Consider the following 16,206-nt stretch of genomic DNA (forward strand, 5'->3'; position numbering starts at 1 on the left):
ATTTCACGCGACAAGCTCCCTTAGGGGCGGGGTAGCCCTTCAGTATACACATACATATGTAAAGATACAGTATTGTCCTTCGAACTTACATGCTAAGTCTTATAAGATACGCTTCTTTCATTATTAAATAAGTGAGAGCACAACTGAAGGCTTCGCAAAAGTTTGTTAAGAATATATCGTCGATTAAAACTAAACGCAACGCAGTTACAACGATATCTTATGCATATTGTCTTTTCTTACGCTTTTACAGACTAAATTTACGGACTAGATTTATTGCCCATGAACTGAGATCGTATGCTCTACTATGTAAATCGAGGAAGGACGACTGTGCATTGAAATTGCAAACAAAGTGTTATTTTCTGCCATACATTGTGAAAAATGTGAGTAGGTCTATATGAATAAATTATGATATGACTGTTCCAATTTGATCGAACGTAATTATGCAAATAATTTACTCTCGCGATAGTTTTGATTAACAATTAAAAGTTTTATATTAGTTGTTAAAAATTAAATCCTATTCTCAACTTGCTATGGTAAAAATAATTAATTGAATAAATATACATATGTATAATATATCTAATTATTAAGAAACAGAAGTTTTGTCAATGTCAATACTTCTTCAAATAATTTAATCGAACAATTTAAAAGAGATAATAATTGCATTGCATAATTACATACTGATTATCTGGCTGTTACTTTGGTGTACAATTTCAAGGAGACTCTGATTTTCTCTCGATACTGTTCGAGTGAGTTGCCCATGAGCTTTTTGACTAGATATCACTCTCAAATAATGTATCTTTTTATATTATTGTTTATCGATTACGATATTTATACTGTTCATTAGAAATAGACTTATATATTCTATCTTATGAAATATATCTATGATTAGCAATTATTTCGATATGGGATAGTTAGTAACGTTAAAGTTAGTTATGTACACAAAAAGATGGAATTACATTTAATTTTTTAGTAATGTTAACTGATATTCGATTTATTATTGCCTCAACATATCTTTGATATTTTAATAGTTCTTTAAATAGTACAGGAGGGTGGGAGAGATACTTAATTTACTCTGCAACTTCCATTAATCTATGCATTAACTGAAGACATTAATCTTCATGCGCGCGAGCTTAAATTAGATTTTCTGTAAAATAAATATGTATTTTCGTTCTATATTCGCCCAAATTTGCTATGCGATAGAAGTAGGATCATGTAAGCATTAAATGTAACTTAAAGAATTAAATTTGATTAACTCCCCAATATATCAATGACTTAAAAAAATTAATAGGTTTTTTATTTTAATTTCTTTTTAATTAAAAGTATTTTTGATCTTTTTTGCATCTAATCTCGTAATAAATTAATTTCTACTAAAATATAAACTCTAAAAGTAATCAGTATAATTATGAAATGTTAAAATAGACACAGCCGCGCGTAATACTTAATTGACTACAATTTTTTAATTTAATTTGTAAAATTTGTAAAATGCAGTTGAAAGAATGACAGTCTGGTAAATTGACAGAATTAGGACTCGTTTTTAAAAAAATCGAGATATAAGTGTAAACCAAGACTAATACGAGCCGGTAAATATTGTTATTCTTACATTTTAAGATAGTACTTTTCTTTGTATTCTATGTTCCATTTTTATTCGGATTCTCTTCAGTCAAAATACAAATGGTAACAGTACGATAGTACCTGCTTTTGTGCTTTGGCTGAGGAGAAGTCAAATAAAGCTAGAAAGGTTCCGCTACATGGAGAACTACAATAGAATACAAATATTTAAAACATAAAAACAACTGTGCCCATCTTACTTGTATCGGTCTTAATTTATACTTCTAAAAACAATTAATTAAATATCTTTAAAAAATTTAATAGTAATTTTTTATTTGCTATTTACGAAATCTAAATTAAAATTTTTGTATTATTTTTTATATCAAAAAGACTATAAAAAAGTTTCATTTTTAAAACGGAAAATAAAGAAGATTGGCTGATTCTCCATATAAATTAATAATAATTTACGACGGAAATGAAATAATTTAAAATTACTTTTGCAATTCATATTCAATTATGTACATTTTGTTAAAATACGTAATTATGCAATTTTGTTAAAATGTGTAATTATAATTCATAAATATAAATAATTAATTTGATTGTTGAGTATGTATGTTTTGTATTCCTATGATTGTCATATTTAAATAAATAAATAAGTAAATAGATAGAGATAAATAGATAAATAAATAAATAATAAATAAATAAATAAATAAAGTATATTTTAATTGTAAAGGTTTAGAATATAATGTTAAACTTTTTCTAATGTAGATTCTTCTTATATTAATAGTTGCCATTAAGGACATTTTGCTTTTGTATCAAAATAAAAGAAAACTATACTTAAACATATTAATTTAGTAACTAAATAAGTCAATTAAATATAAAGTTATTACAAACAAATTATCAAGTTCAATTAAGCTCGAACGTAAGACGTAGACCTCAAATGAAAATCAATCAGAACATAACTTTAAGTTTAGGTAATTCAAAAGATAAAAGTCACGGCAAATTTAATGATAAATGAAAGTAACTCTGCGTCTTAATTGGTTTAAATCTTCTTTATGTATAGTCTAAAGCGATTGTAAAGTGTAAAGTGTAAAGCGATATATTGTAGTTGATTTTTTTTCAGTTTAACTTTACTTACGTTAACGTTTCTGACAATTTGTGTGTGATAACCCTATGAAATAGACAGGCACTTCATATATATTCTGCTTTAAATTTATTGCAATGTTCTTCACATATTTAAACTTTTATGCATTTTTTTTAGTTTTGATAAAACAAACTAGAAATTATACAGTAATTAATTATTAAATATGAATTAAAGAACCTATGTTAATATTAAATAATTCCAATACTGGCACATTTCCCAAAATAAACTACTCATCATTTAAGTCGAAGTTCTCATCAGACGATTTATTGACTAGAATTAATGATTAGAATTAAGTTACGTATACGACAAATTATTCTGGTTATTATGATAATGACGTTAAAATTATTCTGATAATACTGATCTATTATTCTGATAATTAATAAAAATTATTCTGATAATTCTGATCTATTATAATTCTATAAAAAAGCTGTACAGTGTATACCACCAAACAAGTTAAAAGATTATAAAGTTTTCTATGGAATTTATAAATATAGTTATTTGGTGTTTCTTATGGCATCGTTAATATTCACGGACTTCGTTACTCATACCAATACAAATATGTACAAATAATACTGCTAAGACAAATAATACTGACTAGAACTGACACGTTAGTCCACGTCACGAGATGTATAATCGTACGCTTAAAGATTAAAAAAAAAATTGCATTTATCAGTGGCCTGCATATTCTGTTCCAAATATGATATTAATTAATCTTAATTAGGTCATTTCTTAGAGGAATATATCAGATGTGTCCTCCAATAAATGTGATTAAAATTATTATTAGAATTAAATTGCAAGGATTAAACAAAGTGATAAAGATATATTTGGTTAATTTCATCGAATTATTCACTTTGTCCAATTTTTGCAATATATCTTAATCACATTCATTTTTAAAGACACATTTAATTTACTCATATTAGCTCACACACATAATTTTTTTTTATAAATACTGCTGATATGATAATCTAAATTGCCTTAAATTTACTTTTACCGTTCGTATACCAGTTATTACATACAATTTTATTTATATTTACTTTAGAAGGAATGTGCACGTATGGTTTGTAAGAAATTATTGAGGACTTGACGATTTTAAAATTTAAGAAAATTATTTACAAAATATTTGACTAACTTGAAACATACGCTTTTTTTATTGGGATACTTCCAATCACGTAATCGGAAACTATTGCAAGTAGCTATATATTTTTTTTATTTTTTGTTTAAATTTGCACTTCGACTAGATATTGTTATTTAACTAAAAATGTGTTTGATTAGATTTTAGACATTTTCAACGAACTGAAAATATTAGATGTTTCATAGAGTTAAAAACATATTTGACTAGAGTTTTCTCACTTTGGGGCAAATATATGTTTAACTAGATCTTATATATTTTCACCGAAACTTCAAATACATTTATTTAAATCTTAAAAATTTTCGCTGCAAAGATTACAAAGCTTAGCTAAATTTGAGAAACTTTTAGTAGATAATATATATATAATATAATGAACAAATTAAACTTTTGCATTTGACTAGATTTTTTCTTGGTTTGAAGGTACGTTTGATTAGATTTTATCTTTTGTTTAAAAGTATGTTTGACTAGATTTTTTCTTCGGTTTGAAAGCATGTTTGACTAAATTTTTTCTTCGGTTTGGAAGCACGTTTGACTAGATTTTTTTTTATTTGAAGGTACGTTTTTAAGTATGTTTGAAGGTACATTATAAATATTTTTTATTTGGAATTTGAAAATATATATAAGCTTTATTAGATTTTAAAATTTCAACTGCATTCTGTACTTTCTATTCTACATGTCTTTAAATATCAGAAATTAAATTTTTGACTAGATGTTTTCTTCGGTTTGAGAGCACGTTTGACTAGATTTTTTCTTTGGTTTAAAAGTATGTTTTTAGATATGTTTGAAAGTATGTATAGATATTTTTTATTTGGTTAAAAATATATGTAAGCTTGACTAGATTTTAAAATTTGAACTGCATTTTGTACTTTCTATTCTATATATCTCTAAAAGTTAGAAATTAAATTTTCTCCTTTAACATCTGAATTGATTAGATTTTGTTAAAATAATTTATACGCGATTAGAAAATTAGGAGTTAAATTTTACTTCATAGTGATTACTATTTTTGCATTTTAAAACTTTGCGCTCGTTAAGGACTTATTAAGAAGACTTAAATATAATTTAATAATAATCTCACTAACATTCACTTAAAATAAAAGAGACTTGAAACATGAAGACGCTCGGCTAAGAAAATTTTCATTGTCATGTTTAATCATTCTACGTAATAGTAATTGCACAAAGAGGAATAGTGTAAATTAAAAAAATACTATTTAAAAATTTGCTATTTGATCAATGCCAAGAAAAAATTGTATTTGTATATAATGAATAATAATTTTGAATATATCCGCTTTGATAAATGTATGTTATATATATATTTAAGTATATTTTACATATGTAAAAATATATATAAATATAAATATATATATATATATTTAAATATATTTTACATATGTAAAAATATATAAATATATATATATATATATATATATATATATATATATATATATATATAATTTATGTATATTTTTACATATGTAAAATATACTTAAATATATGTATAAAATATGTATTTATAAGTATATATTCGAAATTATTATTTATTATTTATTTATAAATATATTTGTCTCAGTTTTGAGTAATGATATAATTTTAAGTCGCGATAATGCATTCGTATACATAAAAGAGACATTGCAACTAATAACTATACTTAACGCAACTTACGTATTCTTATTCACTATGTACTAATATATACATTTATATTATTTATAACACACGACAGTTCTGAATTCATATCCCGACTTATAACCTGAGGAGTTCTTAGGTTAGCTTTGAACAATTGCTAAAAAATTACGCAAGGGAAAATTGACTTATGATGACTTATATTGTACAAGTAAAACTGCATTATCGCGAATTCGAAAAATATTCCTCTCAATGCTGAAAATGATCAATATTCTTCATAAAAATATATCCACCTGAGGCTCGATTTTTTCCGGTAAGTAGTTGTCGTCATCGACGGTAAATAACGAATGAAATGATACGTGTGGTTCTTGTTAAATTTAATCTCTGTAATATTGAACAAACGTGACTTACTTGGCAGATTTTCGAGGGTAATCTTAGGAGTTGATAAAACTTGTATCGTTGCGATGAAGTGTGAAGTGTAGTTCGTCGACCGTCGATGATGGAACTTGCGAGACGCTCAGTCTAAAAAGAGACATATTTCAAGTTAATCGATATTATAAAAAGAGACATTCGAAGTCATCAATTTCCTTATTATACAATGTTACTTACTTTAGTGATGTTCCCAGTCTTGATTTGTGTCTTTTAGTAAATTTGCTTTATTAAATGGGCCTTGCAACTTAAGCGTCTCGATCAAACGCTAACTGCTACACCTTCTGATATCTGGTTGAACTGCGTATAGTCTCCGCCGTGACTGTTTACGTGATCGATTTTTGTCACTCTCGATGCTGTCTGACGCGAAAGTGTGCGGGATATTCGAATGAAAATTTCTTAGCGCCGTGAAACACGGTCGTTTATCCTCACCGAGCATGTGAGCGTTCGAACGGTTGTTGTACTTTGAGCATCAGTACTCTACATCTCTCCCTCTTTTCTCTTTCTCTGTCTCTCACTCTCTCGTTCTACCTCTCGTTATCACTTTGCATGTGCGCGTGTGTTCTTAATATAGCACTTCTGTACGTGTCTGTGGTTGTTGTAAAGATAGCTTCCGATGTAGCTTCCGATGATAGATGTAATCTTCTTCGCGTGACAATCACATTCGCACTGTGTTCCGACAGATGTGCCCGGTTATCATTGGCAATGATGGTCCATCGTTAGTCGGGCTTCTCAACTCGACTTCGATTACTCGCTCTCGGAACATTGCGTATTTGCTGCGGTTGCCACGCCGTTCTCTCTCATCCCTTATCTCTGCTCCTTCGAATCGACAGTTCGCCACGTGCGGACAATTCTCTCCTTCCGTCGTTTCCGATATTCCTCCCGGCAAATTCATCGGCCCACATCTCTTCTGGTTCTTCGACGGGCGATCGTCCACTATTCCCTGGCGCCGTGATATTCGGTGACGCCACTCGGGTTGATCGATGCGGTCGTGTAAAAGACTTCAACCCGATGGGGCGACTCGTGATACGGGGCAGAAGGTCGCGGGACCCTCGGAGGTTTTTTCGAGCCTGCAGCAAGCAAGCGAGCGAGCGTATGAGGGATGAAGAGAACGATAAGAGAACAGGAAGCGACTGATGAAGAGAGACAGAGAGAGAAGAAGAGACGGGCAACGGACGAGAGGAAGAAAGAGCTCTAAGCAAGGAGGACTAAGGGAGAGAAAAAGAGAGGACACAATGGCTATGACTAGAAAAGGATGACTAGGTATGACTAGAACGGTATCCTCCGAGGGCCACGCAAGCGCACACTCGCTCGCCTTGCTGCAGACTACCCTAACTCTGCTTTCTAGCCGGCCAAGCCGCGTGTCTTCTCCCTACCATCACCCATCAATCCCCACCACTCGAACCCATGACCCCCCCTCCGATGCAGCTTCAGCTGTACCTAGAGCTTTGGCGGTCGTCCGTAAGGTGACCGCATCAACGTACCTGCCGCTGCTTCGATCCAACCGTGTGCATTCGTCCCCACCATCGCAAGTCTGCCGGCACCCTGCTGTGCCAGGATATCGGTCCATGTTGTCCCCGTTGGAGATGTCGCATCCCCGTCGCGCACCCACGACTCCCACCTCGGCGACCCGAGCAACACTCCTCCAAGGGACGCCACCTACGTTCTGTCGTGCTGCCCCACTACGTTCGTGTTGCTCCCACTACGAACGACCGTGCGTCCCGCGGATTGCACGACGTCGAACAGATAGACAAGCCCGTGTCGCGCTATTGGTGGCAACCGGATAAGCTCTTCGCGGCTTCCTCTCCGCTTTCACGTCGCCGGACCGAACGGCAAATGACGCTCTGACCGCCGCGGCTCTAGGACAATCGCATTGATGCACAGATTCGAATTCGAATTCGTGTTAGCCCTTACCGGTTTTTACGCTGGCGACCGTTTCGACGGTTAACTAATTAATTTTCGCCCGCACCCTCGCGCGTCGCGTTTATGCGCTCTTTACGTCACCATCCCCTAGCATCCCCAGGAATGAACGAGCCGTTACGCTCCATTCGCGCGCTCGTTATCGCCCTACGCTTCGTCCCTTGTCCGTTACGACGCGCGCGCGAGAGACCGCGGCTCGTCATTAATTACTTCGCAGGTGACGCTCGTGAAATGGTTTTATTAAAATTGCTGGTTAAGGTGTCTGCTCGTACAACGCCGGGTCTGTCGACTAGCACCGCGTTCAAAGTATTTTGGTAGCCGTTGAAACAACCGTTAAAACATAAGAATGTATGTGATAAGTAAAGAGAGAGAGAGAGAGAAGACAATTCGTCATCAGTGATTCCGTTGGAAGATCGTGTAATCGGCATAGAATAGAAATACATAAGAGAACAAAGTTGGAAGAATGAGAGGAAAAGAGAGTGTGTATATATTAGTTTCGCTCTTTTCAAAAATTCATTTCTAAATTCACCGAGTACATAGATGACAGAGGAAGAGAGGGACTGTTGAAAATATCTTACGGATCTTAAATCGTTGTTCACGTACGCCGCGTACGATGTATTCTGTTATTACCGTGTACGCAATTTCGCGTCCTTGCGTCACGGTAATATTGCATAATGGCGATAGAACCGTATTGCGTCTGTCTAAAAGAAAGCCCTCCAGGAAGAGCGCCGCAGGCTGGTCCCGTTGCAAAGAGGAGAAACACTTTGCGTTGCGGAAGGTAAAACGACAGCTGCCTTCTAAACAGGCGCGCGTAATAACAGCCTCGACAAAAGTAGCCCGACACGCGAGGGTGTACGCGGCAGGGGGTAGGGACCGGGATTACGCAGGAAACGCGTTCGCAGTGTCTCACCGGAGTTTTAGGGGGGTAATAAGTGCAATTTTCGTACTCTAATTATATCGTCGGGGAATTTCTGCGACATATTCGTTGTGCACGAGGACACAGAGACACACATGTCGCGTACCTGTCCGTGAGAATTTGGCGACGTAACGCTAGTTCACGTACCTGTCCTCCTAATATCCGTTTATATTTTCTCTCGCGTCACACTCGTTCCATGTGATCATACGTGAAAATTATCACATACCTACAGTAGAGGAAAGGTTGCAACACTCTTATTCCGATGAACATCAGAACGAATTCGGTATTCGACAGGAAAATTTATCTTCTAAAGAGAAGAAATTTTCTTATAAGATACAGCTGCGTTATTGCGGAACTTATTGAAAAGAAGAATGATGCAGCCTTTCCTAGATTGACCGTGGGATTTTTAATTTATACATTGAGAAAAAAATTTACTAAATTTCAGAAAACGTTTGTTTGGATAGTACTGTGAAGATATTTGTTTAAATTAATTATTTTCTAAAATTAAATAAAGAAGTTTTAAATATAAAGTTGTTTCTTTAATTTTAGAAAATAATTACTTAATTTAAACAAATATTTTCACAGTATTATTCAAACCAACTTTTTTTGAAATTTAGTAAATTTTTTTCTTATTATACGTTATTTATAAATCATTTACTTAGTAATTCCAAATTGTTTCACATGCGAATATGTGAGTAGATGCTATAAATTGTTCCCTATGTTCCCATCAAATTGTATCGCGCACGTTTAACCTCACCGTCGTCGTAACCAGCAAAAAGTGCGCGTCATAATGGTGCCATACAATGTTGGGGGATAGTTTGTGCCGCGCTACGCTGCGCTGCAAAGGAAAAGTGATTTATTTTCGGGGCAATAAGCGAGGGGGGAGGGAAAACTCGTAGTGTCGAAGATATGCGCGGCACGCGCCGTGATTTGGTAGTAAAGGGTGCGAAACGCTGCTCGATCTAGCATACTGCAGGGCCGCAAAACCCTCGTGAATTCACGGGCCGTCGAGCACGCTGAGGTACGAGACATAAGGCACGCTGTTTGCTGCCGCGGGGTGCATGTAAATTTATGACCACCGCACTTCCCCGTGCGCGACGTGCGACAGAAAAAAATGAGATACGCGCTTGTTTGTTGCCTCGTGAGGCGCCAGACGAGACATTCGCTCAACTGCAACTTAACTTGCAATTTGTAATTGTAATATGCGCGATATGCAAGTTGATTAGGTCACGTAATGCTAATTTCGCGAGTGGCAAAGTAATTGCTGATAGAAGATAGTTCTTTCAGGAAAAGATAAGATTTTTTAACATGGACATTTACCGAGAGAAAAAGAATATTTAATCTCACTAAAATTATAATCATTTTCGCCGCCAATCATATTTATTCGTTTTTCTAATAAAAAGATAGTAATAGCAATATTTATACATTGAAAAAAATACTTGAAATTTATTCATGAGATATAAAGTTCATTCTTGTGAAATAAAGTTTATTTCTTTGAAAATAAATTTTATATTCCACAAATATAAATTTTCAAGTTTTTTCTCTCTCTGTTCTGTAAAGTGAATTGTTTTTATTAGTATTGTAGTAGCATTTGCTAAAAAAATAGTTTTTGACCATAATTATTTTTTCATATAATATTATAATTATATGAAATCTAATTTTAGTGAGATTAAGTATCCTTTTTTTTTGTTGATAAATGTTCATATTAGAAAATTTTATCTATTCCTGAATTTGGCGACGTAACGCTAGTTCACGTACCTGTCCTCCTAATATCCGTTTATATTTTCTCTCGTGTCACACTCGTTCCATGTGATCATACGTGAAAATTATCACATATCTACAGTAGAGGAAAGGTTGCAACACTCTTATTCCGATGAACATCAGAACGAATTCGGTATCCGACAGGAAAATTTATCTTCTAAAGAGAACAATTTTAGAAAATAATTAATTTAAACAAATATCTTCACAGTACTATCCAAACAGACGTTTTCTGAAATTTAGTAAATTTTTTTCTCAATGTATAAATTAAAAATCCCACGGTCAATCTAGGAAAGGCTAGATTCCTGAAAAAATCTTTTTTTGTTCTTAGTGCAGACCTTTTTTCGAATAAAAATTATATTTCATAGATATGATATGATAAAGTGCGTTATATATGTTGCAAAATAGATAAACTAATATTCACTTACGCGCGTGCACACGCATACGCAAATATACTTGCAATATCGACAACATAGAAAGATTGAAAATAGTTGTCGCGCGCCAAATCGTATACTGTCGTACGAAGTGCAGTGGCACGCTGCCGGGCAATCGAAAGTTTATTGTCACCCTCTGAGAGCGCGGAGTGCCCCGAGCGAGAGAGCAATGCCGTTCCACGATGGACGAGTGAATTCGAATGCGGGACGAGGGAATTCTATAACATGCGACCCCTGGGTCGGGGATGGCACGCGTTCGTACATCGAGTCTGCGAAGTGCGTTTGACGCTGAACGTAGAGACACCCGAATCTCCCCTCCCCCCGCGGCAAATGGAGCGTCCCCTGATTCGATAGACGTAATAAAATTCATGGCCAAGTCGGAATTCGCTCGCGGAGCGATGCGATCGCTTTGGGTATATCTATCTATCGGGGATCTTCGTCGATGAAGTGCTAATGGCCGCGAGACCGAAATTGAATCGTAAACGATCTCGCGAACGCGGCAGATGCTGCAGTTCTTCTGATCTCGAATCGCCTGAATTGAGACTCGCGTTTCACACAGAACGAACGAGAGAGAAAACGAGAGAGGGAATAATAAGAATAATTAGGTTAATTTAATAGGACTTGCGAGAGAGACACGATGCTTATTGCTCGTTCGCTTTTTATCTCGCACTTTTATTACATCAAGTCGCAGTACGAGGTCTGCAATTGCATCGTCGCGTTTCTCTCGCTATGGAGTCGTACTTATAATTATGCACTGTTTATCAGGCGCGTTATTTCTTTTTTATATGCTACTTTTACATTCAGTTTCGCTTAAATTTTAACATAAATACCGACAATGATGGGAGATAAATAATATAAAACCTATTATAAAGAATTTGTGATGAACACAATACGCGCGGTAAAGTCGATAATTGATAAATCACAGTCCTCATAATGGACATTTGTCTCGTTCACGCTTGATGACACTTCGCACCTGTGCCTTAGTTCCTGCATCGTCATTCACCCGTCGTCGTGACACCAACGGAATATGCGGGCTTAACATTGGCATTCACGGTCGACTCGCAGCGATCCAAGGTTCAGCGTGCAATGTCGAACCCTCATCATCTAACTCTTGAGGCTGTGATAACAGTTATCGTCGATTCGCTGACCTTCTGTCGCACGAACTTATGGAATTTGCCTATACACACGCCACGTTTTCGCTGAATATTTAACATCTGTCCTACTTTCTCATTGTGCGATTCGTCTGATGCATAATTTGCAATTTCGAAGGAGGGAAAGAGAGAGAGAGAGTAATAAATTTCTTTTTTATTTTGAGAAATATCCTCAATGAGATATTTAGATTTTGGATTCTACGTATTATAAATTAGTAGCACAACCAGGTTTAAAACTAGATATTCGTTTATAAATTATGTCATACATAAATAGCTCGAAAATACGATTTTGAGCTATCGATACTAAAGTCAACGATCAGAATGACCAAATCTGCTGCTCGTGTCTGCGCGCGTTCGTGAACTCCGGCCAATTTAGGTTAGTGTGGCTTTGATAAATGAGACCATTACGTGGTCGGACCTGTAATTATCCTATGTTTCGAACAAACGTGTTCTCGTGATCGCTCTAGACAGATGTCGTGGCCATTGCGTAACTATTCAGCTTCCGGAGGATACTTTCCGTTTATTTTGGAAATGCTTGACAGAAAGTCATTTATATATCGCGTTGTTATTAAATTAATTTATTAAATTAACTCGTTACTATTAACCTTTTGCGTCACAGTGTTACTCAGGAGTAACACCTAGAACTGTACAGTGTATTTAAGAAAAACAACAAATTTGGGCACTTTATTGCGTAAATTTTCACATCTTCATATAAAGTAGGTGTCCCTTTAAATACTAAAAGTCGATATTAAAGTTCCATGATGCATAAATAAATAATTATAAACAAATGAAGTTGAAAAAATGTTGATTTTGTAAAAAAAATTGTTGGTGGCAATATTTTAATCATATAGAGATTCCAGTTAGTCTTGGATTCAATATTTTCGGAGCCGCTGATTACGAATTTGAATTCAGACTTGAAAAATTCAAAATGGCGGACCCAATATGGCGGACGCAAAAATTAAGAATCCATAGGATTGTCATGAAACTTGTTACTCGGGGGTTTTTGGGATCACTGATTACGAATATAAAGTCAGATTTCGAATATTCAAAATGGCGGATCCAATATGGCGGATGAAAATTTGATATTTGCTTGCTCTTTGCATTACCCGGAACTAACAACGAGGATGTGGCAAGCTTCTAGTTCCTTTTTTTTTAGTTTTTTTATTTTATTTTTTATTTTTTTTTAGTTTTTAGTTTTTAAATTTTTTTTCTATTTTTTAAATTTTTTAAACATTGCGTCTGCCATATTGGATCCGCCATTTTGAATTTTTCAAATCTGACTTCAAATTCGTAATCAGCGACCTTGAAAACTTGATATAATATATGTTTCAAAGAATAAAGTTTTCTTGAAAAAAATGTGACACAAAGGGTTAACATTTATTATTTTCTGCGTAAAGGCGGGAAAATCTCGGAACGCATACATTTTGTCTTTCTTCCTCTCTTATCCCTTCTCTCCCTTTTTCCTTCTCTCTTTCTCTCTCTCTCTCTCTCTTCCCTTCTCTCCCCTTCTTTTTCCCTCTCTTTCTCTCTCTCTCTCTCTGTAGGCACGATATGCATTTTATTGATGCAGTTCGTTAAGCCACTTTCAACGATCGCGAACGTGACGGAAAATTGTCTATTCAAACGTTAAGGCTGAGCTACGAACGTCAGTATTAATATTGGAGCGAACAGGCCGGCGGATTGAGCGCGCATAATCGATCAAAATAATCCATAGACCTTATCTCCGGCGTGCATAGCACGCGTCGACAGATGTGTCTCGCAAATGCTATTACGCACCGAGCGCGTACCTATATCTATTATCTATTATCTATATCACTCCGCTGCATGCGCTCCGTTGCCATCGCTTTGTTAGCTCTCGAGATCGACACGTGTCCAGAAACTTTCAATAGACACATTTATTCGTTAGTTTTCTACTTGGAGTTCTTCTTAAACTATTTTTCGTCGTTAACAAAAAACGTCGCGCGTCTTAAGGGGATGCTAGAGTCGATGACAAACTCGAACAATGTCGATAATGCAGAGACGATCGTCACTAACATAATCACGCTATCCTTTTCGTATTTCTTGTATATACAGAACTTACATGAATATGTGTTGCTTTGTTTTACCATATTCAACAGAAAACCTAACCATATGTGTAGAAATATTTCTATAAACTTTTTCAATATTCTTAAGCTTCTAAATGCAGATACGAAGGTAGAGCAATGTTCTTCAAAATTTTTCTATTTGGAGCATCTACATTTTCGGTATGTACAAGCTGCGGAACTTTTGGATTAGGCAAATATTACGCTAACTGAGATTTTACATTAAAAACTTTTTGCTCGTTTTCGTCACATATCGAGCAATGCTTTTATTTATTTTTGCACGTACTTTTATTGTGTAAAAGCATTTGTAATTCTGTATAACCAATACGACGTAAACTTTGCAGAAAAATGTTAGTGTTTTATCGGTAAAGTTTTCAGCTTCAGCATCCCCTTGCAACGATTGCAAGTGTAGAATGTGGATTAACGTAATGTGGATTAGTTAATACCATTAGGCAATTTTCTTATTTGAATTAATATCATTAGCAATTTCTCTACTTTGTAAAAGTAGAGAAAAAGTAAAAATAAAGAAAGTATTCCATTCGACCGATTTATTCGACCATTCTAATGTTAACTTAATTATCAGTCGCCATAGCTAAGAGTGCGCAGTGTCGCGGTATCACGTAAACAAAAGAAATGAGCTCGCGAAATCATCAGGCACATCGATCAGTTTGGCAAAAGGGAAGAGTTCTTTAGCGATTCCTTGACGATCGAACTCACAGCTGCGAGACGGTTGCGTGTCCTGTCCGTAACTTAATCCCCGAAACGAATATCTACGATACAGTTTAATTAGCTAAGTATGCCTGCGGCGGGACACCATTACACCGCACTTTACTGCTGCCATAGGGCGATATTCTCATCCTCAAGACAAACAGCCGGTCTCGAAAGGGTGCCCCGCAACGCACAAAATCTCCAGTCACGCTACGAAATGGAATAAACGTTATTGATACGGGCGCTTCAGGTCGTCGGGGATGCTTACCACCCCCGCTGCTGCTAAGGCGTCACGGCTAGATTGGATGAGACGAGAGGGAGAGAGACACGAAAAATTCTTCCGGACTCGGGGACGGAGCACGCTGTCATTTGGCATTTGCACCGTCGTATGTGTAAACGGTGATCCGTGAGGGGAATGTAGCGAACGGTAAATCATGTTACTATGTTCGGCCGAGTAGGATTTTTTACACGTGATACAGAGAAATGTAGAGATGTAAAAATATGAAAATACAGAAAACTGAGAATTATGGCAACGTACAGAAGCGAAAAAAAATATGGAGATATAACGATATAAATACAGAAATATAACACGGACATCGTATCGTCATTACATACCTGAATAACGTGAAATCTCTCTTCATATCGGACGGATAAATTTCCAAAGTAGATCTCACGAATTTTCACTAAACATAGGTGGTGTTCCGTATACACATTGAAAACAAATTTTTATTTAATATTTGCAACTATAATATTGCGTAGGGGAGGAGTCATTGTAATCAGAGATAATTGTAGTCAAGGAAACTACTTTTGTAAGTGCTACTGTAATGTCACGGTTGACGTCCGGTGATGAGAATCTTGTATATCGTTTCGTTATAATGTATTGCTGTTAGGACAGCAAAAGATATGGTTGACCTGGAAAATGACTGTAATTTTAGGGGGATGAACTGTTCTTCTTCTCTTCAACGTACAGAACGTTCGAATGTCCGATGAAAAAAATACGGTCAATTTTTGTGGTTTATTACGCCAGTGGACAGTTAATTGCTCACAATGCGATCGCGTGTGTGAAGCGAGTCACCCGGACATCTGCTTCCAAACTTCCACGCGCGTGTCAATGGAATAAAAAATAATTGCGTGCCCGCCACGAGACTGAACGTTGGTTTCTTTAATCGAAACCTATAAATCCAGCGCGTCGGCGGAGCCGCCGTTGGGATCTTCGCTCGCAAACCAAATGGCTTGTCTCCGCGTCGCGACGGTTATTGGATTCGTTCCTCAGGAATTCGATAAATTATCGCGGCCGTAGAGGGCGAACGCGATACGGCGATCGGAATTGAATCGACTCCGCTAGGGGCTTAAATACGAAGCTATCCCACA

Source organism: Odontomachus brunneus, unplaced genomic scaffold (assembly GCF_010583005.1).
Source record: "Odontomachus brunneus isolate Ranch 3 - 2012 unplaced genomic scaffold, Obru_v1 Obru_scaffold_072, whole genome shotgun sequence".
Taxonomy (NCBI): Eukaryota; Metazoa; Arthropoda; class Insecta; order Hymenoptera; family Formicidae; genus Odontomachus; species Odontomachus brunneus.